This window comes from Marmota flaviventris, chromosome 2 (assembly GCF_047511675.1).
Source record: "Marmota flaviventris isolate mMarFla1 chromosome 2, mMarFla1.hap1, whole genome shotgun sequence".
NCBI classification, from domain to species: Eukaryota; Metazoa; Chordata; class Mammalia; order Rodentia; family Sciuridae; genus Marmota; species Marmota flaviventris.
The window spans coordinates 8,639,923-8,663,541 of record NC_092499.1 but is presented as its reverse complement, the minus strand read 5'-3'; positions in this window follow the sequence as shown (position 1 = coordinate 8,663,541).

Below are 23,619 nucleotides of genomic sequence, written 5' to 3'. Positions count from 1 at the left end.
TACATACCATTCCTCAGTGGTTACTTCTGATCTTGAGTCTGCAGACTGCTGTTTTCTTTTTTATACCATTTTGTGTTAAAAAATAATTTAAAAAAATATCCTAAGTAGCAATTGTAATTTGGCATAAATTGTGTGTGTGTGCTCAAGTGTGCGTCCATGAAGGATTTATTTTTTTAAGAAAAATAAATCATGTCTAGCAAGAAAGATGAAACAAAGAAAGAGTTGGGCTAAGTTCACATTTTTCAAACCAACTTGTGCTTCTAAAATAAAATTCTGCCTCTCCACACACTAGGTTCCTGGAAGCTGACCAAAATCTGCTCAGTAATATTAATTCCACTTAAAAAAAGGGAAGAGAACATATTGAACTGCATTTGCTTATGGTCTGGGTGCTTGGAAGAAATCAGTTGGTGAGGACCAAAGCGATGTCGGCTTGTTTCTATTTGCATTTTGAAAATTGACAGATAATTGAAAGGAATCAGCATAGGAAATTTCTCAGAGGAAGCCAACAGAAGCCAGCAGAACCCTGCCTACGGAGGCACCCCAATGCACCAAGTCTGGCTGCAGAATGTTCTAGAACTGTATATATACTTCTTTAGTTATAAGTGGGTTCTCTGTTTGCCGGGACTGAAAAGAGCTCTATATAGTTGTGTAGCCCCTGCAGTCACAGTGCCCTGTGTTTAAAACTGCCTCATTTTTTTCCAGTTAGGATCTCTGCAAAATCGCAAAGACCCTGTACACAGGAAATCATGCTCAATAGGAATCCATTTTGGTGCCTTCTAAAGTGTCCACAGAGATACTTTAAAGAACTGTCTGGGTTGATGTTATTTTTAAAATTGATTTATTAGCTTTTCAATTAGAAATGGTACTACTGGCTTTACATTAAACGAATTCTCAGTGTGCATATTTTCAAGTGATCACGAAGAGTGGACATACTTTAAAGGCCACAGGAATGCATAAAATATGTACATTAACAGCGTTACAAATAGAATCCCTACAGAAGTGTCAACAAAAGTGGATTTGTTCCTGATCACAAAAATTGGTGGTGAGGGGGTGAAGATATCTTGTGGAGGGACAGAAAGAAAAAGAGGGGAACAGGGAAAGGCAGCAGAGAGAGAATGGAAAGGAGCTTTAGTGACAATAGATGCACTTTTTGTCATAGCTGTGTAAGTTTGAATATAAAATACGGGTGTGAAAGGATAAATCTGAATTTAGCGTTCTCTTTCCCCTTGGGGCAGGGGTAAGGGCACCAGGAAGCAAACTGAATTATCTGAGAACATTGGCTTCGTGTCTCGGTACTTCAGAGTTCCAGCCTCCCACAAAATGTATTTATTTAACAAATGTCACCCAAAACAGCTTGGTAGCAGATGAGGTTTATTTAATGGCAGTAAAACAGGTGAAACATTCCCTACATTTTTTTTTTGTCTCTGTTTATGTTTCTATCAAAAAAAAAAAAATCCCTAAAAAAATTGAGCTAGTTTCAGCTCTTTACACACTCAAACAGAGCCGTGGCATGTATTTGAGAAATAACACAAATTTTGCTTAGTAACTGGCTTGGAAAATGCAAATCTTCGTTTTTTTTTTTTTTTTCCCCTCAAAGCAATTCATGATTTTGCTGCCGAGAGAAAAGGATCATCAAATCCAGACGCAACTTTATTTTATTTTTATTTTATTATTATTTTTTTAATGCTTTCCCTGCAAGATTTTGCAGTCCGGGCTTGGCATGGGTGCTGAGTTCCTTTTCCCTCTGCATTCTCTCCCTATTTCAGCTTTACTGTGCTTTGGAGTGCCCTCTCAGGGAGGAGAACATTCCAGCCTGTCTTCCCCAGCCCCTTCATCTGTAACCTTTCTCCAAGTGAATGCTAATTGAAAAAGAAAGAACACCACTAATCTTGGAATTTAAATGCATTTAACAAAACCAATCTCACTCTAAATTGTTGTTTCGCCATTCCCTTTTCCCTAACAGATGTCGAAAAACTGCAATTCCTATTAAGAACACTTGACTGTTTACTCGGCACGGGAACTTCAGCCCCCGTCTGCATCAATCTAAATGCGTTTCGAGACGTCAGGCCCCGAAAAGTGCAGACGGTTCGTCGGTTATTTTTAAATGTAATCTTCACATAAAAGAATCGCAGCCTTCTCCTTTTCACTTTGTCATCCCTTCTCTTTTTTAACGATGGCATCAAGCGCAGGCATAAGAAGGGGATTTTTATGACCCGTTTTGTTTAAGTTGCTTTTGGTGTTGAGCTCTGGGCTTGTCTTGGGCCGAGTGAAATTATTAGTTATGTTTATGAAGTTGATGGGGGGAAAAACAGGGTCCCCCGATGTTCCACAGCCCAGGTGCTAGACGTGAGGAATGGAGCTGCGGTTTCTGAATGGTGGGTGCCCTGGCCCTTGCAGGGAGAGGGGTCTGGAGGGGGGGTCCCCTGCTGAAAAAGATGAACCCCGCATCGGCATCTCCATCTAGAAAACCCCCGGCGCTCCCTTGGCCTGATCCTGAGCTTCTCATCATAGTTGTCGTGTGTTTAGAAGCACTTGCTTCGCACTTGGCACTCGGAGCCCATAGACTTACTGCACGCTCAAGCCACGGGATTTTGCAGCGCTGTGTCTGCACCAGGTTGCAGGGGCCCTTGTCATCTTGCCAGGACCAGGCTGCACCTTTTGGAGAGATGTATTTTCAGAATTCTCGGCATTTTGACATGTTTTCCCTTTCCAGTTCACTGTCCCTTTTAGTCAATTCTCCTAAGAAGCAGAGATGGAAGAAAAAAATGCAGAGTTTAAAAAAAAAAAAAAAAGACATCATTTGGAACACAGTGGGCACACATGCCTGTGTAGGGCACCTGGGGAGCCGGTGAGGGTGCTGGGCAGAGTGTGTGAGCACCTAACTCTGAACAGTATCTGGTGCTCCGGCTCCCATTTGTCCCACTGTGTAGATGAGAAAACTGAGGCTCTGGAAGACTGAGCTGACCCCTGCACTAATTATTAAAGAGACCAGCCCACAGCTAAATAAAGGTCATGCCGTCTTTGCCAAACCCATGCCGTCTGCGGGTACTTCTCTTCTCACTCTCTCTCTCTTTAAAAATCTTTTGGAGACATTTACATATGTGTGCTAAGTGTTTCACACCATGGTGGGTGAGCTTCCAGAGGGCAGGAGCTCGTCTGGATTTCTCTTCCTGTGTGCCTGCCAGCTCTCTGTGCCTGTGTGGCTGATGACGGGTTGGAGATGACGGAGTGCGTTCCTTGCTAGGGTTAGAGTCCTGCCAGCCTCTGTCATGTGAATTTCTCAGCAGGACTTGATGGCACCGACCTGTAATATAAAAAAGGAAGATCTGGGGGCTTTTGTGTCCTGGCCCCTATGTCTATCGGTGCATCTCGTGGTCCCTGGTGCATACCAATTGATTTTCGTGCTTTTGGATGCAGCTATGACACTGGGGTTTCTGGGGGTGAACACAGGGTTAAACCTGAAGAGGAGCAGCCAGGCCGGGACAGTTCTGGACTCTAGAATCCGGGGAACTGGCTCTGGACTTACCTCTTAATCAGCTTCAGGAAAATGGTCTTGAGTGGGAATGGCCGCCCCTCTTGGAGACTGAGTCGGGGAGGGTGGTGGCTTGTCTTGTCAGTGCAGAATAGGTTCTAGCCTCATTCAGTGGAAATGAGAGACGTGGGGACTGCAGGAGGCACGATCAGAGGCTCACACTGGCCCCCCCTGAGCTTCTGCGTCTCCCAGTGTGCTCTGGTCTCCGGTTTGCTCCTCTTTCTGGGCCTCTCTGGGGCGCTCTGGCCTCCCCTCCCTCCCCGCTTGCTGGTTTCTGTGACCTGGCTCCTGTTTCCTGCCCCTGGTTTCTCTCTGCCTTTCCTTTTCTGATTCCTGCCACTCCTGCTCTCGGGCTTTGTGCTGTCCTTGTGGGGGGAGGAAGGCGGCACCCAGAAGGGGGCAGAAGGAGGCACTTTGCTGGCCCCCAGGGAGGATGACGGCCTCTGCAGCTCTGAGGCTGTCTGCATTAGGCCAGTGTGGCTGGGACACTCAGTCCAGAGCCACGTGCTGACCAGGATATCCGCACGCCGAGAGGATCTGCTACCTGGAATCCCTCTTTCTGATTTGAAAAGTTTGACCCTGGATCTATCTGGAGAATTCGAAAGGGGCATCCAGGTAATCTTAAAATAATAAGATCATTTAGATCAATCGCTTCCTTTTACGTAGGAAGAAACTGAAGCTCAGAGAGTTCAAGAGACTTTCCTGGACTCACAGAGCAAAAAGAGGAGGGAAACCCCAAACCTAGGTCTCCTGACTTTCATTTGTTTTCCTCCATCCTGTGCCCACTCTTTCATAGGCGGGGGATGAGCGAGAAGAGGATCCAAAGATGAGGAACAGGAAAAGCAGAACTGAGCCCTAGAGGAGCGGCCTCTCTCATCAACCCATGGGCCCAGCTATGTGCTCTGGACCAGGAATCAAAGGATCAGGGGGAGCCGGCGAAACCCAGCACCCTGTGGCTGCTCCAGCCGGTTTGCCTTCATCCCCCCACCCCGACCCGCCCCTGCTCACAGCTTCCCCCCCTCCTCCTTTAGAAAATCCAGACTTAAATTCAACCAGGACACCTGCCTCATCTTCCTCAATATTTAACCTCAGATGATTCAATTCACCCAAGTCAGCTTTGGGGATCCCCTTCGTGACCCCACTTTATGGACGGTGAGGCTGAACCTGGAGCTTCCTGCAAGGTACTTCCGTTCCCTTGACTCAGGGCACACACACTGAGCAGCGTGGTAAGAACCCAACTTTGGAATCAGGTGTGTGTCTGCTTTATTGCTCTCTCTCTTTTTTTTTAAACCCAATTCTCAGCCCCGTGTAGTGATTCAGTCTCTCATCTGTCCATGGGAATTAGGAAGCTGGCCTTGCAGAAATAGCGGGGGCTGAGTAGGAATAGGCAGAGGAAGGTGTCCAGCCCACACCAGAGGAGGCGGCTCTCCAGGAGGCCAGGGCGAGGGAAAGATGCCTGTGGGCCCCTGCTGGCCTGCCGCGTGCAGCCTGGTTCCGAGGGCGGGCGAACAGAGCAGATGAAGAGAGATGAAAGGATCTTCCTCCGTCTGTAATTTCCTTCTCTTCATTCAGGAGATTCAAACGGAGCCCCCACTAGGACTGAGTCATGCTTCCCAGGTCTGAAACTGTCAGGATGCTTGAGAAAACAACAAGGCAAAAACTGTTACTGGTGGGCACAGAAACAGGCGGGCTCTCACGGAGGCAGAAACAATGGCTGCTAGAGTGGGTTCCGGTCCCCAGCTGCTGCGTTCCCACGTGCTCTGCTCCTCCCGTGGACGGGCCCGGGAGGAGGAGCAAAGAGGAAGAGGCCGGTGGCTGTGCACAGGGAATGCCAGCAACACCCTGACTTCGATATTGATCCCGGTGGTCCAGCTCCAGATCATGAAGGGACGCAGGGCCTGCACTGCAAAGCTTCGGTAGGGCTCGGTTAGTTAGAGTTTGGGCCTCTGGCCTTGATGGTCACCTGCATGCTCCTCAGCCTCTCAACCAGACTTCCCCAGGCCCCCACAAGCCCTGCCCAGGCACTCAGCCTTGTTAAACACAGAACAGCATGGAGGTCCAGGTCGTCTGCTCCTGGACTCCCTTCCCTTGCAGGAAGCTGCGTTCAGCTCAGCCCTGCCCCTCACCGCCCTGCCCGCTCTCCGGCCTTCCCTCCGCCGCCTCCTGTCTACGTTCCCACCTCCCTTCGCGGTCCATTGTAAATATGTCCTCCAGGAGCAGCTCTGTCCCCGTCATCACTGGAGGTCACCCTGATGCTGGGCATCTGCTGGCCTACTCTTCTGCAGAACCTTCCTCTTCGATGGTGCCCTCTTCCTGCCCTGGGCAGGCCTTTCCAGCCGCTCCTTTGGGTTCCTGTTGACAGGACAGGATGTGTCTCCACTTCTCAGTTCTGCATGGTGCCAGGCAGGTTGTGCCCAGGGGTGGGCATGTGTGCATCGGCAGGTCAGAGAAGACACAGGAGGCACAGCTGTGGCACCTCTGGAGGGGGAGGTGAGGTGCTGTCCCTCTGCACCTCTGCTCTGTACTTTGGAACCACCTGGCCCAGGAGGAACTGTGGCTGGGCAGCTTCTTAGATGTGACCTTGAGCCAGTCACTGAGATGCCCTTTGCCTCCTTGGGTTCCTCTGCTGTCAGATGGAGAGATTCCTCATCCAGCTGAGAGATGGATACGGCCCAGGACCAGGAGCTAGGGTGTTCTGAGGTTGAGTGAATTGTAAGGAAAAGGCAGAGAGAAGACCCAGGCACTGCTGCTGTTCAGCGGGGGGTGGGGTCAGCTCTGACCAGTGGAAGACTCGAGGGAGAAGACAGATCCCAGGCCCTCCCCTGCAGATGGGGTGACCATTCAGAGGGGTAAGGGCCCAAACCAGGCCAGCTTGAGGGTCGGGACTCAGAAGAGACCTTTGCTGTGACACTGAGCATCATGAATGCATGACTATGTGTGTGCACGCACGCGTGTGTGTATGTGTGTCTGTGTGTGACAGAGGGAGACGGAGCCCGGTGGGGAGGATGGAGGCATGGGGAGAGACAACCAGCCTGTTTCCAAATCTGAGCAGATTTCTAATTAGGATAACATTCAGCCATTCTTATGAGAAGATAGAAGCGAGAGGCCCGTCTCCGGGCCTGCTCAGAAGTGCACGGTGGCAGAAGGTAATCAAGCTCTCTCGCACCTCTGCACCTGCTTGGCTCCAAGTCTGGCATGAGCTATCTTTGCTTCCCTATCTTTCCCCGAAGCCTTTAGCAATCGCTAACAATCCTATTTACTCTGTGTACCAGACAAACACAGTTACCGCTGCCATCTCACTATTTTTATCTAATATTGAAATTTCTCTGCCTAAGAGCTGCCCTGAATACATTATGATATCTGCTGAATAAATGATGTGCGTGGTACACTGGGCAGAGACGGTATTTATGAAGCATGGGCTAACAGAAACGAAGGCATCATTCAGTTCTCTTTTGAAAGGAAATTCAATTGGATAAATTTTCAAGAAAGCAAAGGCATTTTTTTTTTAATACTCTATGGGAACTTTTGGATTTAAGGCCAATTTCTTCCTCCCCTTTGAAGAGAGAGACTGCTCTGCCATTTCCAGCTTATTTTCTGTGCAGAAATCGAGGGTGTCTCCCTGTTCCAACGTGAGCCATGTCCCATTAGTAGCATCGTCACTGTCATATTTAAGTATAATGATATGTCAAACACATTTAATAGTGTGGGAGAAACTACAAGTCTCTCTCAACACGTCTCTGAGTTAAAGGGGCCTGAGAGCATTCCCAGTCTGCAGAGGAGAGGCCTGGCTGCCTGGGCAGCCCTATAGAGCCGATGTCTGGTTCTTCCACGGCCTGGCCCGCGGTGTTCGTGCCTCACATTCATCTCCTAAGTGTTTCACCTTTGATACGTGGTACGCAGCAGCTGCAGAGATGGCGGTGGTGACCATCTGGATGGAGCTCTGCTCTGCTCATCACTGCACTGATGAAGTGCCCTGGGGCCTCCTGTTTTCCCAAGAGGCCCTGGGGGCCCGAGGCCAGGAGAGGCAGGACAGGTAGACTGCGCAAGGTCCCACTGGGGACCAATGTGGGACCAAGGTTCCCACCAGGACTTGTCATCCGGTTGCCAGGCCTATGATGGATCCCCGGGAGGATTGGCGGCCGTCGGCTGAGCTTGTCTTCCTCTTCCTGGGGCATGACCCCTGTGCTCCCAGATTCAGAAACCGAATCTAAGCCAAGTCTGTTCTCACGCAATCAGAAGGCCAAAGGAAGTCCGTGGTGAAGGAAGTGTAAACCCTCGTTTCTGTGCGTCTGTCGCTGCCGTCGGTCTCTCCTTAAAGGACCCTAGAGTTAAAGCAGTAACAACGGAACAACAAAACCCTCAGGGATGTTCCAAATGAATCTCTTCCTTTTTCAACCAAGGAAAGTGATTTTGCAGATGAAGCTCAGGAAAGTGAAGCAGCTTCCCACAACCAAGCTAATTAAAGAAAAAATGAAGACCCAAGGCTCGGGTCTCGGTGTTCACTCTGAGTGTCCCTCCCGTCAAGGCACAGGCTGGGTGAACCTTCAGCCCATTAAGACCAGGTATTTCTATCAATTGCTGATGGCTTTAATGATTCCCCTGCTGAATCTTTCGACTTCCCAGGCTCCACGTCTATCCCCCGGCGTGATAGCTCACAGAGGGCTTTCCGAGCAAAGTGTATTTGCATCTCAGGACCCACAGATAAACACACACAATGGACAATATCTCCTGAAGCAAGAGTCCTTTGGGCAGGCACAAGGGGCAGGTGCAAAGGAAAGTCAGGTCAGTTTGGGATAAATCTGGTATCAGCAGTTTCTTTGCAACAGGATTCACTAACGTGCATAAGAAATACCCACCTCCAAATACAAAGTGTTTCTCAGTTTCCTCATCTAGAGAGTCCTTTATTGGTCAAGGACATCTTGAATGGCTAAGGATCTATGCCTCACACTTTAGGAAATGACACTTTAGACTAGTGGCCAGAAAACTACGGCCTGCAGCTCAGATCTGTTTAGCAGATAGAGGTTCAGTGCAAACGCGGACATGCGTGGGGTGGACGCATTGTCTGCAGCTGTATTTGCATCCGAGCATCAGAGATAGGTGGTCGCAACAGAGAGGACGTAGCCCACAAAGTCCAGATTATTCCGTTCCTTTGCACAGAGAGTGTTTAGCCCATCAGAGAAGAAGACGACAAGCTGCTTTTTTCTTTGGCTGACCAATTTGGAACCTCAGGATCAGCATGGTATAAAGGGTTCTGACCATTGAGATGGTTGTTACGGGCACATTTTTGGAGTTGCCAGTTACGGTTTGTCCAGTTTTCCACTCACAGGTAAGTGAACCAGAGCATGGGAATGTGATCCCCTGTGACCTCCAGGATCCTTACGATCTTAGGGATGGATGGTCACAGGGCCCGGCAGTCACTGGACTGTGCCGTCCCTGTCCACGGGGTGCTGAGTGGAGAATCCGGGTGGAGAGGCTGCATCTCTGCTGCCGGCTGCATCCAGGTTGGAGGCCCCTCCTGCTTCCCGGTGGGGAATGATGCTCTGGAGCTTCCTCCTGCCTCTGTGCCCAGGGTGGTGACTTCATGGGTGGCTACAGATTTAGATTTAGCCCAATGTTTGTTAATATTGTTTTCTTTTGTCGCAGATTGGTTTCCAGTGAAATGAATGTTAAAAAGATATCATGGAGGGAAGCAACCCATTGTTTTTTTCCCAAAATGGACGTGGTGATGAGCGGCGCTTGCCCCTGCAGGAACAATCAGGTGAAGCCCTGGCCGGGCGCGGCACTCAGCTTGGATGTCGTCCTGATTGTTAGCTTCAATAGCGATGTTTTCCCTGTTGGGTGGTGAACATCATCACGCTGAGTGTTTTAGGTGAGTGGCCACTAGTGGGCCGAGAAGGGGGCCCGGAGGAGCCGCACTGGGAACCGCAGCAGGGCAGGTGAATTGGAGGCCTGCAGTGAACCTCTGGGTTCTGACACACGTGGCTACCATGTGCAGGTGACGGGGACCGAGGGGGAAGACAGTTCTGCTCCTCCCGTGGTCGGGAGGAATGTGCCTGGCTCTGCTCACCATGAGCCTGCAGTCCAGCAGGAGTTGGGAACACCCAGAGACAGGGGGTGCTGGTGCCACTCAGCAGGGGCCAGAGCCCAGGGGACCCTGCCTCAGGTCTCTTTCCAGGCGGGCATCCCAGATCCCGCCATCCCGAGTTGACTGCTTCCTTCCTTTGCATCCTTCCGCCTTTCAGTGGCTCAGTTTTGTTTTTGTGTGTGTGTGCTGGGGATTGAACTCAGGGGCAATCAACCACTGAGCCCCATCCCAGCCCTATTTTGTGTTTTACTTAGAGACAGGGTCTCACTGAGTTGCTTGGCGCCTCACCGTTTCTGAGGCTGGCTTTGAACTCACGATCCTCCTGCCTCAGCCTCCCGAGTGGCTGGGATGACAGGCGGTGCTGCCCTGCCCGGCTCAGTTGCTCATTTTTTAAATTTCCATTTTTGAAGTTTCAAATTCATTTATCCACTCATGATACACCTCCACAGAGCTCATTCACCTTCAGGGTCCAGGTTGCTGAATTTTTATCTATGTTCTCACTTAGGTGTCCACGACCCAGACACAGATGTAGGTTATTCTGGACCCCCAAGGTGGACTCTTTATTTGCTAGATGCGCATCTTGGATAAACAAGCATTTTTTTTTTAAAATTTGAGAGCAGATTATCTTCTAAACAAACAAACAAAAATGACAGAGAACAAAGAAAAGTTATACTCTCAAGAAGACTAGGGAAGAGGCAGATGAGCTGTACAGTCACAAACACAGGCTGTGGTGCTACCACTCACAAGCTGTGTGTTCCTAAGAATCCACCCCACCTCTCTGAGACTCCGTTGCCCCATCTGCAAAACACCGACGGCAATACCTGATTGACAGCACAGTAGCCCCTAGGTGGAGGGTCACCATTGCATGGGTCATTGCTGTGGCACATGTGGGCAGGTCACCCAGTACCTGCCACAGCAGGCTCAGTCAGTGTTGCTGGTGTCACCATGTGAGGACAACGTCGCTACAGCGGTCACACTCAGCAGCAAGTTGACTCAATAGTTCTTAAGTAATGGATTTACTTGTCAGAAGGAAATAAAATTCACCCAGCCAAAGAAACATGTTGGTGATAGATGGTCGCACATGGGGAGTTCATGGTGAATGTATTTCAAATAAAAAAGTGTGCTACTGAGACTACTGAAACCTGGGGTTTGCCTGTCTTCCTATTTTTTCATTCTTTGGCATCTGGGTTTTTGTCATTTCTTGGGAACAGTGGACCTCAACCTCAACAGTTCACATGGCGGGTGAGACTTCCATTTATTCCCATGCAAGAAGAAGTGCTCCTGGACACAGGGATCTTCTCTTTGTCACTTTGGATCCCACAATGAACCATCCCCATATGATGGACGGTGTCGTGGGTCAAGCTGGCTGGGTCCAAGTGCTCAACTGTTTGGCCAAGTATTATTCTGGTTGTTTCTAAGGTATTTTTTTTGATGAAATTAAACTTAAATTGGTAGAATTGAGGTAATCCAATACCCTCCATAATGTGGGTGAGCCTGGTCTAAGCAGTGGAAGGCTTCACTAGAACAAAAAACTGTCCCACTCTGAGCAAGAGGGAATTCTGCAGCAGACACCAGCAGACCGGAGCTGTAGCATTGCCCCCTCCCTCGCCAACCAAACCATACTCAGATTTTGGACTTACCTGGTTAACGTTACCTGCCCAAATGTTACTTCCCTTCTGCTTCCTTCTGAAGGCAAACTACTGGGATAGGGGTGCTGTGCCGCTACCTCTCTCTCTTACAAACTCCAGAACATTCTTTCTGATAAAGCAGGCAAAGGGTTGACAGAATGGATAAACGAAGCTCCAATCCCTTTCTCCTCCTTTATCCCAAGGTTTAGCCCTTGAATGATCATCATCAGACACTGGGTCAATAGTCTGTCACCGAGGAAGGAATTGGGGTTTGGGGAAAGATAAGGAAATTACAGGGACGGGCACAAAGTCAGTTCTCTGCTTCAGCTGTGTCTTGGCCTCTCTCACCGACGCCTGCTCTTTGCTAAGTGGCATTTGGGCTCTCTGACAGCAGATGCAGCCTTTTGTCAAAGGCCGTAGAGTTTTCTCTGTGTGATCTTTGAAGAGAAGTTAGTTTTCCCTTTATCAACTGGCACTGCTGTCCCCCTCCCTTGGAGCGCAGGACAGTGAGTTCTTAGGGCAGATCTGACACCCCACCTCTCAGCACTGCCCCCGAGACGGCACAGGAACCCTCCTTCCTCTCCCTCTGCTTCAGGGTCAGGTTTTTGTATTTTCCTTATAAACAACCAGAACATTTCTGTTATATTTTTTCTATAAAAAGTAGCCATTTCCTATGCTAATGACAATGACTTAGCACCTCGGGGGAAGGCCTTGTGACAGCCTCTTGCTTGGTCCACTCCAGCAAAGGAAGAGTTGATATTGATGATTAGATTTTCAGCTGAAGGACCCCAAGATGGGAGGTCAGCGGGCTTCCTCAAGATCAAGTGCCGGCTGGGGGCCCGTGAGCGTCTAAAGCTGGCAGCATGGTGCCGTGCTCTGCTCTGTGTACACGCAGGGCCTAGCTGACCCAGGAAGGACCACGTGGAGGGACAGCTCCCTCCCCGTCGGAGCCCCCTCTCTCAGGTCCCCCGCATTTTTAAAGCCAAACCCAGGTTGGCCCGTGATAACTTAAGTCCCATGTTCGCCTTCAGTCCTAGGGCACCCGAAGAGTGCTCCCAAGGGGCCACTGTGCAAGAAAGCAGAGGGAGCGTCTCCTGTTGGGAGCCCAGGTCCTCCGTGTGGCGTGTACTGATCTGCACCTTGTCCAGCCTGCTGTTCCTCACTGACTCTGGGTATCTGTCTGTAGGTGACAATGACACCTGAACAACAGCATGATCATAACTGTTAAAAGACACAATATGATCAAGCAAATCATAGATGCTGAATCAACGCTAGCCTTATTTCTCCCCTCCCGGCCAGGAGTGAACTTTGCACCAACATCTTGACACTGGTGGGTGGAACTGGAAATGTGAGTTCTGCTGAGGGGGGCTGCAGAAGACAGACAAGTCTGTCCCTCCTTGGTCCTGGGAATGCAGCTAGACCAGCCGCCCTATGGACCGGCCTTGCTCCAAGTCATTGCATAAGACTCCATGCTTGCCCCTCCAGCTTACTGAAGGAAAGGAGGGCAAATCTGTGTCTTTACTTTCTTGTCCCTGTGACCGAAAGCCTGGCAGGAATGACTTAGAGGAGGAAAACTCATTTTGGTTCACAGCTTCAGAGGTCCGGTCCTTGGTCAGCTGACTCCACAGTTCTGGGCCCCAGGAGAGGCAGAGCTCCATGGTGGAGGGTGTGGCTCCACTCACCAGGGACAAAATGTAAACCCTAAAGGCACAACCCCAGTGGCCCACCTCCTCCAGCCACACCCTACCTGCCCACATTCACCACCCAGTTAATTGAGGTCCCTGGACGAATCCACCCTCATAATCTAATTGCACCTCCCATAATCTGATTATTTCACTCCAAGTGTTCTCACACATGGACTTTTGGGGGACACCCAAAATCCAAACCATATCAATCTGAAAGTTACCCTTTTGATAAGGAAATACTCAGTTTAGAATAGAATTGTCTCAAGAAAAAAAAAAAAAAAAGGAATTCAGTTATGGCCAATCACTGATGGCTGGGGATTCATTTATATGATGTTACTTCCTAATCCAATATGTAGCTGCTCAATAAAGTCATACTAACTTAGCAATAGCTTACATGCTTCGACATCATGCACACACACACACACACACACACACACACATAATCACCCACATTCACACACTCATACACACACCCAAAATTCTGCCTTTTGGGGACACAGTAGACATTTTATTAACTTAATATTTGAATTTTTATGTGAACATTCTTGGCTTCATCATACACAACCTATCATACCTAAAAATCTGGAAAGACTTCAAGGCTGATTGAGAATCCCCTTCCCCAGTCATTGCCTGTAATTGTGTTTCCACTCCTCCTGGTTGCAGCTACCCATGGTCAGCCACCGTCTGAAAATATGAACATTTGTCCTGAGTCCTACAAGAAAGAGAGTCCACGTTCACGGAGCATCTGCAACAGCATAGGGTTAGAATTGTTCTGTTCTGGTGTGATTTATTGTTCTCAAGGTCTTACTGTGCCTAATTATTAAAATGAATTTTATCATATGTAAACATGCACAGGATGAAACCGTCTGTATAGGGTGTGGTGCTGTCTGCAGGCTCAGGATCTGGGCATCCTGAATGTAGCCACACTGGAGAGCTCTGGGAGGAAGGCCACCTCTTTCTTATCCCATTCTGAGTCGTCATGCCTACTGCCTCCCACAGAAGCTCATGGCCAGACAGCGCTACATGTCCCATGTTGAGCTTCGTGTTGGATCAGATCTGTCTACCATGTACCCTCCCCAGGACCCCGCCCTCCGAGAAACCAAGACGCCACCCGACTGTTTTCCTCTACAGAATCCCTCCAATAATTAAAAAATACACCTGTTTACTCTATACCCTCTCTTTTGAAAATCCATATTTTTTTCATTTGATGCACATATTTAAGGGACAATTTGAGAATGACATGGATTTTGAATTTGTTCATGTGTAGTTTCCTTCGTGAGAAATACTGGATGAAAACAGAAGGCTGTTCCCAGCCGGATGGAGTCAGGTGGGGATGTCATAGCACATGCTCTGATCTCAGGTCACCCTCCTCCTTCATTGCAGATGGTAACCCAAGAGCTGCAGCTCTTCCCTTGTTAATTCTATAAGCAAGCTTCATGCCTTTCCCAGCTGACGGTACATATTTCCAGTAGTTTTAAAAATATATTTCTCAACTCTTCAACATGTGCTTAACTGGGCTACCTACCTTTTCTATTAGTTCTTATCTTTTATTTTTAATGTGCCAGGGACACATTTTTTTTAATGTTACACCCAGCCTATGTTTCTCCACGGTCCCTGTTGTTTTATGGTGTCATTTTGCAGAGCAGGTGACTTTCGGGAGCACATATATTGCATAATAGGAGAATTGACCGTTGAGTTGTATCTTCCTTTGGTCCATTGAAAGGATGCAGGAGTGTTTTCCATCAAGGTCATCTTCACCTTCTCTCAGTGTAAACGAGTCCTGTGCCAGGCCCGGCCTGGTGCTGGAGACTCAGTCTGAGAAAGCACATCTTGAATTATGCCTCAGAGCTTACAGATCAGAGGCCACCAGCTGCCCAGTCCTCCTGGGGGGGATCAGCTTGTAAACAAAGAAAGATGCCTATGGAATAAAGTGATTTCTGGATCAACCAATCCAACCACTGAAAATTGGAAAAAGGGTGAGTTCACGTTTGATAGGTCACCTGCGCCAGAACCTATGCCAAGTGTTAACATCATGCTAAGTCACTTCCACCCCTCTTCCAACCCCTCGGGTGAGGTTTATGTCTGCCATTTTGGAACTTGGAGAGTGGTGGGTTTTCGTGCCTTCCCAAGAGCTGGGACCCAAATCCAGCTGGGATCTGACAGTGAACTCTTAACACCTTCTCCATACACCACGATTTCCTCCAGCTCTCCTGAAGTTTATGGGATTGAGGGCCAATGACATTCTTGATACTGGAGATTCCTTGCATGGAGTTGACCAAGTAGCAGAGAAATGAAAGTTGGAATTGCCAAATTAAAGGAGGGAGACCTGTTTGACCAGCAGGGATGAAAGAGGAGACCAGGACATACGTTATCAACTCACGTTATTTATCTTCAACTAACTTAGAAACTAAAAAAAATCATGGAATCATAAAGTACAACGTTATATCAAATTATGGGACCTGTACCCAGGGAGGATTTCGAAGCTCATCTTGAGTGGTTCCTGGGAGATGGTTATGGGCCGGAAATGGTCCTGCAGTAGAGTTGTAGCCATTGGATGCTGATGTGGAAATGAAAAGCCAGAACTGCTGCCAGAAGTACAGTCAAGATGGCCCATTCATCCTGTTTCTATGACGCGTATTCATCACTGTGACAACCAGGTGATTCAATTATCCTTGGCCTTGGAAGTCTGTGCCCCGAGGTTTGTGTGCCCTTCCCTTTATCTCCGCTGCTCTGTCAGACCTGAGGGCAGTGGCCCTGGGCCGGCTGGAAGAGGGACAGCCCTGGGCCCGCACGTTCAGGAGGCTGAGGAGAATCTGTGTTATTGACTCTCAATGTGGAGACAGTGATCTCATGGTCCAGAATGCATCACCCCTGGGAGCCCCCAGTAAGAATAAAATAATCCACTTGCCCTAGTATGTTTGTGCCATTCAGAAGAGCACAGAAAATGTGTGGCCTGCAGGATGGTAATGAGATGACAGGCTTTTCCTAACATCAGAATTTCAATAGGGACGGAATTTGCCTCCAAAAAAGGACAGTGATCTTTTCACAAATACTGTCCTTTGTCCTGAGGCACACAAAATCCCCAAATCCCTAAAATATTTCATCTGGAGATAAGATAATTTTGCTGTAGCCTAGGCTGCAAAAGAAAGAAGGGGGGGAAAGCCATCTATCAGATGCAGTCAAGAAAGCCCTGGTGCTGAGGGAGAAGGTAAATTAAAGGCTCCTATCTTATCTGTATTTCAATTAAAATCTTATTTTTGGTCCCCAGCAGTGCACCCATTGAAGTCTTTCCAAGTTAAAAAAAACCTCACAATTTCAGTAGGTGGACGTTTCAAAAATCTTTAATGGGCATGTTCTACATGTGATATGGCTACTTTTCATGTGGGGGAGAAATGACAGGAGCACCGTTTTGAAGGAGATGAGAAACTGACGCAGGTGGGGGCTCTGTGGATGTATCACCCTGAGGAATTCTTTCTTGCAGAGTGGATGCTTTTCACTGAACCCTATTTGAACATCTGCAAACTCACCCCCAGTGCTTAGGAAATCATGGCTAGGAGCAGAGTGGGAAAGCCAGAAAAAGGAGTTAGGAATTATCTGAGTATCTCCTTATCATAACCCTTTCAGGGCCCTGAGTTTAGGACTGGGTTTATTTCAACCAAGGTGAAGAGAGAGAGGGAGCGAGAGAGAAGCCGGAGCTCAGAGTGACAGAATGTTCCCCGTGGAAGTAATTTTTATTGAAACCGTTTTGTAGAGACCCAGACTCCAGGCTATATCATAGTCCAAATCAAGCACTGAGCAAAGGATCAATCAATAATCCAATTAATCAATATAACTAAATATGAGGGTATACAAACTAGTTTCCAAAGTAAAGCTAAGGCAACTGTGAAGCATTGGTTGGTTTTAGGGAAGCAAGGAGATACCTGAGGGTTTTCTCCATCTGCCTGTGCTGGGGGTCATTAGGATCACCCAAGGGGGAGGCATTAGGGCCACCTTCTAGGTCAAAGCCAGGAGGTGTTGGTCCTCACGCTGGCTTCGCTACAGATGACCAAGACAAAGGTCCCTGCCTGTTCTCTGTGAAGGACTAGACAGTAACTATTTCAGGCTCCGTGGCCTTGGGGCCTCTGCTCCCACTGCTCCTGTCTGCCACTATGTCATAGAAGCAGTAGTAGAAAATAGATACGCAAAGGATGATCATGCTTATGTCCCAATATACTTTATTTATGGACCTGGACATTAGAATTTTGTATATTTTACACATGTCCAAAAATATTACTCTTTTTTAACTTTTTCCCAATCATTAATCCATGTAGAAACGACTCTTAACTCAGAGACGATACACAGTAGACTGGGCCCATGGAGCCTGTTGGCAGTAGCTGGCCAAGATGGATAAAGATGGGAGCTCAGGACCCCCATCAGGGGCACAGCTAAAGACGTGACTTTGCAGACGCATGGTCTGGGTCAGGAGAGCTCCTTGACCTTCAGATCCCAAGAGGCAGCCGCTTACTGGAGCAGTTGTTGGAGGGCCAGGTACCAGGCCCATGGTGGGCAGTGGTCTTCCTGAGCTCACTAAGCCACGTGCGGTCACACACTCTTCTCCACACTTTCTCCTCACACAGGTGGAGCCCGGTGGGTCTTGTTTCCACGGCCACCTGCCAAGGAAGAAACTGAGGCCCGAGGAAGTTCAGTGATGTGCCAGGCGGGGGAAGGAGCCGAGGGCCAGGGCCCCCAGAAAGCACCAGGGCTGGGGGCCACGTGGGAAATCTGCACAGTGCTGTGTCCAGGTCCTCCTCTGGGACTCAGGTCAAGTAGTTCAGAGCAAGTCTCACTGTTGGTCAGCCACAGAAACAGCACCCCCAAGCTCCAGGAGCCTCAGTTTCCACAAAACTGTGCTTGTTTCAAGAGATGGGATGGAGGAGTAAAAGAATTTATGGCCCATGACTAGAGCCCACTAAGTGCTGGCCAATCCTACCCTAAACCATAGATTGTCCTGATTCTCCTCACCCGGTCACCTGGGGAGCTACGAAAACCTACATCGTTTGCTTTGAAACTGCCCCGTTCCAACTTGGATTCTTCTGGAGCTGTTCTCTGCATCAGGATCTGCTCACTCTGTCCATAAGCATAAAGTTTGTGATATCACCAAGAGCCTTGAGAAGTCCTGAAGATTTCTTAGACTCCCCTGGAGCTCTCCCAAGAGTCTCCATGTCATCCCTGCCACCAATTGCTCTGGAAACTTAAGCGCCACCCAGCTCTGCTCACCAAATGACTGCAGCAGGCTCCAGGGGACCTCAAGGGAGGATCTCACCTGACCCTCCCTCCAAGGGGGACAGCCTGTGGCTCACTCCCACTAGCACCCTGGGTGTGCAGCCAGTCCCAAGGTGTCCCTCTCATCAGGAAAGATCCATAGTTTCAGCTCAGCTAAACTCCACCTCATTTCATGAGGAAGTCTCCAATTGTTCCATGCAGTGGGATTCTTTGATTTGGGGGATTTGTCCTTCTTGATTTTTAAAATTAAGATTAACTTCTACACTTGCACAATCCAGTACCTCCATTCCATAAACTTCAGGGATCCTGGGATCTGTACGATAATATTCCCACTTTCTTTTCTTGATATTCAGTATCTTTCAAAGTCTCAAGAGATGTATGGCACAAAGATGTGTCAGTTGCTATTTCCAACTTATCCAACATTTTAAGAAGCAAACTTTAGCTTCTCTATAATTGGGATGCACCTTAAAATCAACAGCATAGTTCCAGGATGACTCCCATCACTCTGTGCCAAGGGGTACTCAGGACACAACGGCCACAACCTACAGGTATGTGCACATTGAAGGGCCAGCACCGCCACTCCTGAGCAGCAGAGGTGGTGGAGACAATGGCGTAGCACCTTTCCCAATTTGGAGGACCCACCTACTGTGAGAAGCAGGGAACCAGCTGTGTTGAGCAGCATCCCAGACAGGGCCAGCCCTGCAGGATCGCAAAGCCAGCTTCACTGCCCAACACCGGGAAACTTCATTCTTTAGCGGATTTTTGTAAGAAATGCCATATCATTCATCCTCAGGATGGTGGGGCGTGAATACTATATGGAAAAAACAGACTCTAACTGAAACGGTGATTCAAGAAAGTTGCAATTTCTGAACAAGTTTTGAGAATACTGTAGCGGGCTTTTTTTTTCATTGTATGGGCAACAAATGTTGAAAACCTATGTCTACTTAAACCTAAAGGATTTCTTCCTAAAATTGTAACATGGAATTTCTAAGTAATCAGAAAGCACTATATCCTGGAGTTATCTTCAATGTTTGTTTTTCTCATTTTTTTTCCTTAGTTGCATTTTTTTTTCTTAGTTACATTGGTATATCTTACAAATGAGAGCGTCTTAGGTCTAATGAAACACGGTTGCGTTCTAACCATGAACCGTATTGGAAACGGACACAGATGCTCAGACATGGTCTTTGCCCCTACAGACCCATAGTCTGCTATCAAAGAATGCCAGGCCCTTTAACCATCTTCAAGGACTGCCCCTTCCCTCCTGAGGCACACCTGCTGGCCCTTCCAGCCCAGGTAAAATAAAACTTCCACTGAGAGCTTTTCAAGGTAAAGCACCATTTCTCATTCTCCAGGGTCAAGGCCTCCCACTCCACACCTCTGTGGTGTTTTCTCACGGTCAGGGCCTGGAGCCGGGAGCCTTGGTTTAAAGCCCAGCATCTGCACTCGCTGGGCCTGTGAGCCACTTAAGTACAGATGACCTGCTTTTCTTCCTGTATACAGTGGGTAGATGTCCCATCTTTACCTGGTGTGGGTCTGTTGCAAATGAAATACAGGACGCAGGTAATGCAGTTAGAAGAGTGTGAGGCATAGATCGCACCATTATCTCGGCACTGTGTCAACGCTGATCACATTGGAATTGGTCTCATGGTGATGTGGGTCCACACATAAGCTCCCGGAGACCTGGGATGATGTGGCATCAACTTCATTTCTATCCTGCATCAATCCCTCTGTAGACTTGGGACACGAGGAAGCAGTGAGGTTCGGTGAGCTAACTTATGACTGTTGAGGGGTTCTTGTCATCACAGCATAGTGGCACCCTTACCCAGACTGATGAGGAGCAGCAACGCTGGCCACATCCTCCAACTCTGTTTTCCTTTGGGTACAGCATGTCTGCACCCTTGATGGGGAGTCACTCTTGAAACCCTTTCCAGATATTTATTAAATGCTGAGTATATATTAGCCACTGTTCTAAGTTCTGGGAAGAGAGAGATGAAATATATTTTCTGAATCAGTGAAAGAATAATTATTCACTTTGCAAATTGTGGGTGATGCCCAGGAGACAGACCAGGCACTCAGGGTATGTGATATGATCTCAGTCGTGTTCTGTTTATTTCCCATTATGTTTGTTTGAACAAGAAAAAACCACACTCCCCAGAATGCAGCCGATGCCCCAGAGAGCGTGGTCTGGTGGACTGCTGCCTGGGTCTGTCCAGCTCCTTCGAGGGCCGACTCTGACTAGCCAGGATTGGCCTCCTCATGAGCTGGAAACTCCCCCTGCAGGAGTTTTGTGGAGCTCTAACTGCCCATTTGCCCCTCCCAGCTATGGAACTTATTCCCCACCTATAATCTTTCTCTTGGCTCAGTGCTTCTGTGTTGACTTGGACTCAGTTTTTTAAAATTTCTTGCTTTATATTCTTTGTTGGGGCTGTTTTGGTTTCTCTACTAGAGTCCTCCCTTCTTGCAATAAAGCAAGTATTTTCATTCCCCGCAAAAGTTCTATGTTGAAATTCCAACCACCCAAGATTACGGCTTCAGAGCTGGGACCTTGGAGAGGTGGTCGGTCACAGGGGAGGAGCCTTCATAAACAGGATTAGTACACTTATACCAGAGACCCCGGAGAGCTTGGTTGCCCTTTCTCACCATGTGAGGTGCACCAGCAGGCCATCTACGAATCAGGAAATGCCTCCCCAAACACTGGATTAGCTAACACCTTAAACTTGGACTTCCCCAGCTTCCTGAAATATGAAGAATAAACCTATAGCATTTATAAGCCAGCCAGTCTGTGGCATTCTGTTACAGCAACCCAAAGGGCCTCAGAGGGCACCCAGGGTGAGTTCCTACCTAACACTGGCTTTTGCTCCCCTGCTGGGTGGAGCACTGACCTCCCTTTCTACCCACACAGGCCACTACCACGTCCCTCCTTCCCGGTCTGCAATGACAGGGACATGATGTGGGGCTGAAGAGCTGTTCTCCAGATACTTCTGATTGTCCAGCTTTGGTTTCAGAAACTGTGTTAGTCATGGCCCATGAGTTGTGAAGAAACTTGAGTCGCTCCAGCTGAAGTGCTTATCTGCATGCAGGGGCCCTCCAGCTGTCTGTCTCCTGCTGCTTCAGTGACAAGCATTGTCAGAGAGACCATCTGAGTCTTGGAGAGAGGAGGTGAGGCCCATGCAGACATGGAGCATGGGATAAAGCTTAGATGCTATGACATTGGGGGTCTGGGGGCCTGGTCCCCACAGCATGGTGGATATGCTTATCCAGACTGACCGGGGCAAGCAGTCTTGCTACGTTCTTCAGCTCTGCTTTCTTTTGGTTTATTAGAATCTGCCCATTATTTGTGCATGCAATGTGGGTTAAGTTCATGTGAGACTCTTGGTGAGGAACCAGCCACGCATTTCCAGAGCTGGGTATCTGGGTCTCATGGAAGACGATGAGTATTTTCAAGCTGTGTGCTGATCAACTAGTTCTGGCCTTGATTACAACCCAGAACAGAAAGCTGTCTACCAGACGCCTGGGGTTAAGCGTGCAGGGCTGGACTTGGGTGATGGTGGCGGGCCACATCCTCAGCCGCCGTGCCTCATGCAGGGCGCGCAGAGATTCATTCGCAGTGCAGAGTCGCTTCCAAATGCCGCTCGCCGCTCCACAGGCAGTAGCAGTGTCTAATATTTCTAAACACATTTCGGCTCTGTGACACCTTAATGGTATACGATAACACGCGGCCTCCCTCTTAGAAAAATGGATACTCTCATTTCCCTCAACATTGGGCCTTTACCTTTAACCATTTCCATTTAAATGCAAATTTCAATCATGTCCACCTTTCTGTGTTCCACCATGAACATACGGAAATGATATCAGCTTGAATCCAAATTTCAGAGGCTGGGAGATGCTCCCTACAGGGGTCCTTGACAGGTTTAAATGGCTCTTTTTTTTCCCCTGTACCCCCCATGTAGCTAAGATCAGTCTCAAAGGGAATATTTTGCTTCCCTTGGGAAGAGTGGCCAAGTCAGAAGAAAGAAGGATGGCACCCAGGGCAGGGGACTCAGCAGCAGACTCCTAGAGGGATCTGGTGACACACTGATGGTCTCTGGCCTCTTCCTTAAATCCTGGATTCCCAAAGGCAGCAGTTGGGGCCAGGAGCTCCCAATGGGCTTGGGTGTGTGTGGACTGCACTGAGTGATCTTTCCAAGGGAGGCTGGGGACACCCCAGAGAGCAGGAGCAGAGGGGGCTGGCGAGATCCATGATTACACTGAGTCAGAATCTGAATCCACTGGGCCGAGACCTAGGAGGGTAATGGGCGAGCTGAAGGCTTTCAGAACACCATCCAGACAGTCAGGACCATTGACAAAGGCCACTGGGACTCCAGAAACTTCTGGAAACCTGCTTCTTAAAAAAAAAAGAACCTGAGTTCAAGGTCCACACTGCTGAGTTCAGACTGGCAATGACAATTCCTAGCTGTGGGATTGTGGAAAGACCCACTTGCTCCAGAACGGTGATCCCACCTCAAGAGGCCACGGGGAGGAGCGCGGGGCTAGTGCTTCACGTGAATGGCTTAGGACCACGCCTGGCACGGATGGTACCGTGGAGTCAGGGAGGATGTGGTGCAGCATGAGGGATGTCACTTGCTCCTTTCCCCTGTCACCTGGCTGCTGCAGAGGTCTCCTTTGTGTTCCTAGAGAAATAGGTCAAACCAAAGCACCTTCTTTGGAGGTGGAGTGAAGGATCAGAGGAGGCTGGTGCAAAGGCCCGGCTGCCTCGAGACCAGAGCAAACCCCACCAGGAAGCAGCCCTCAGGAGAAAGAAGCAGCCCATGGTGGAGGCAGGGAGGCGGAGGGCTCTGGAGCCTTGGTCCCGGATGTCTTAGTCAGGTTTTTTTTGCTGCTGTGACTAAAGGATCTGACCAGAACAATTTTAGGGAAGACAAGTTTATTTGAGGGCTCAGGGTTAGAGAGGTCTTAGTCCACAGAAGGCTGGCTCCAGTTCTCGGGGCTCGAGGGGAGGCTGAACATCATGGTGGAGTGTGTAGCAGAGGGAAGCAGCTCACATCATGGTGATCCGGAAGCAGAGACTCTCCTCACCAGATACAGACAGATACACCACAGCCACGCCCCAGTTCCCACCTCCTCCACCACACCCACCACCTCATTAATCCCATCAGGGATTATCTCCCTGATTAGGCTGAGGCCGTAACCCCATAATTTCTCCTCCACATCTTCTTGCGTTGTCTTACATGTGAGCCTTCGGGGGACACCACATCTAGGCCATCCTGCGAGGCCTGCTCTTCAGAGGCCTCTGGTGTCGCCATCATGAGCTGGAGTGACCGTTCCCTGCTGGGGAGGGGGCGCAGTCCAGCTGCGGCTCCAGCCTGGCTGTGGGTTGCTTCAATCAAGGTGGGAGCTGGTTGGAGAGCCCTGAGGTTTATCTTTGTT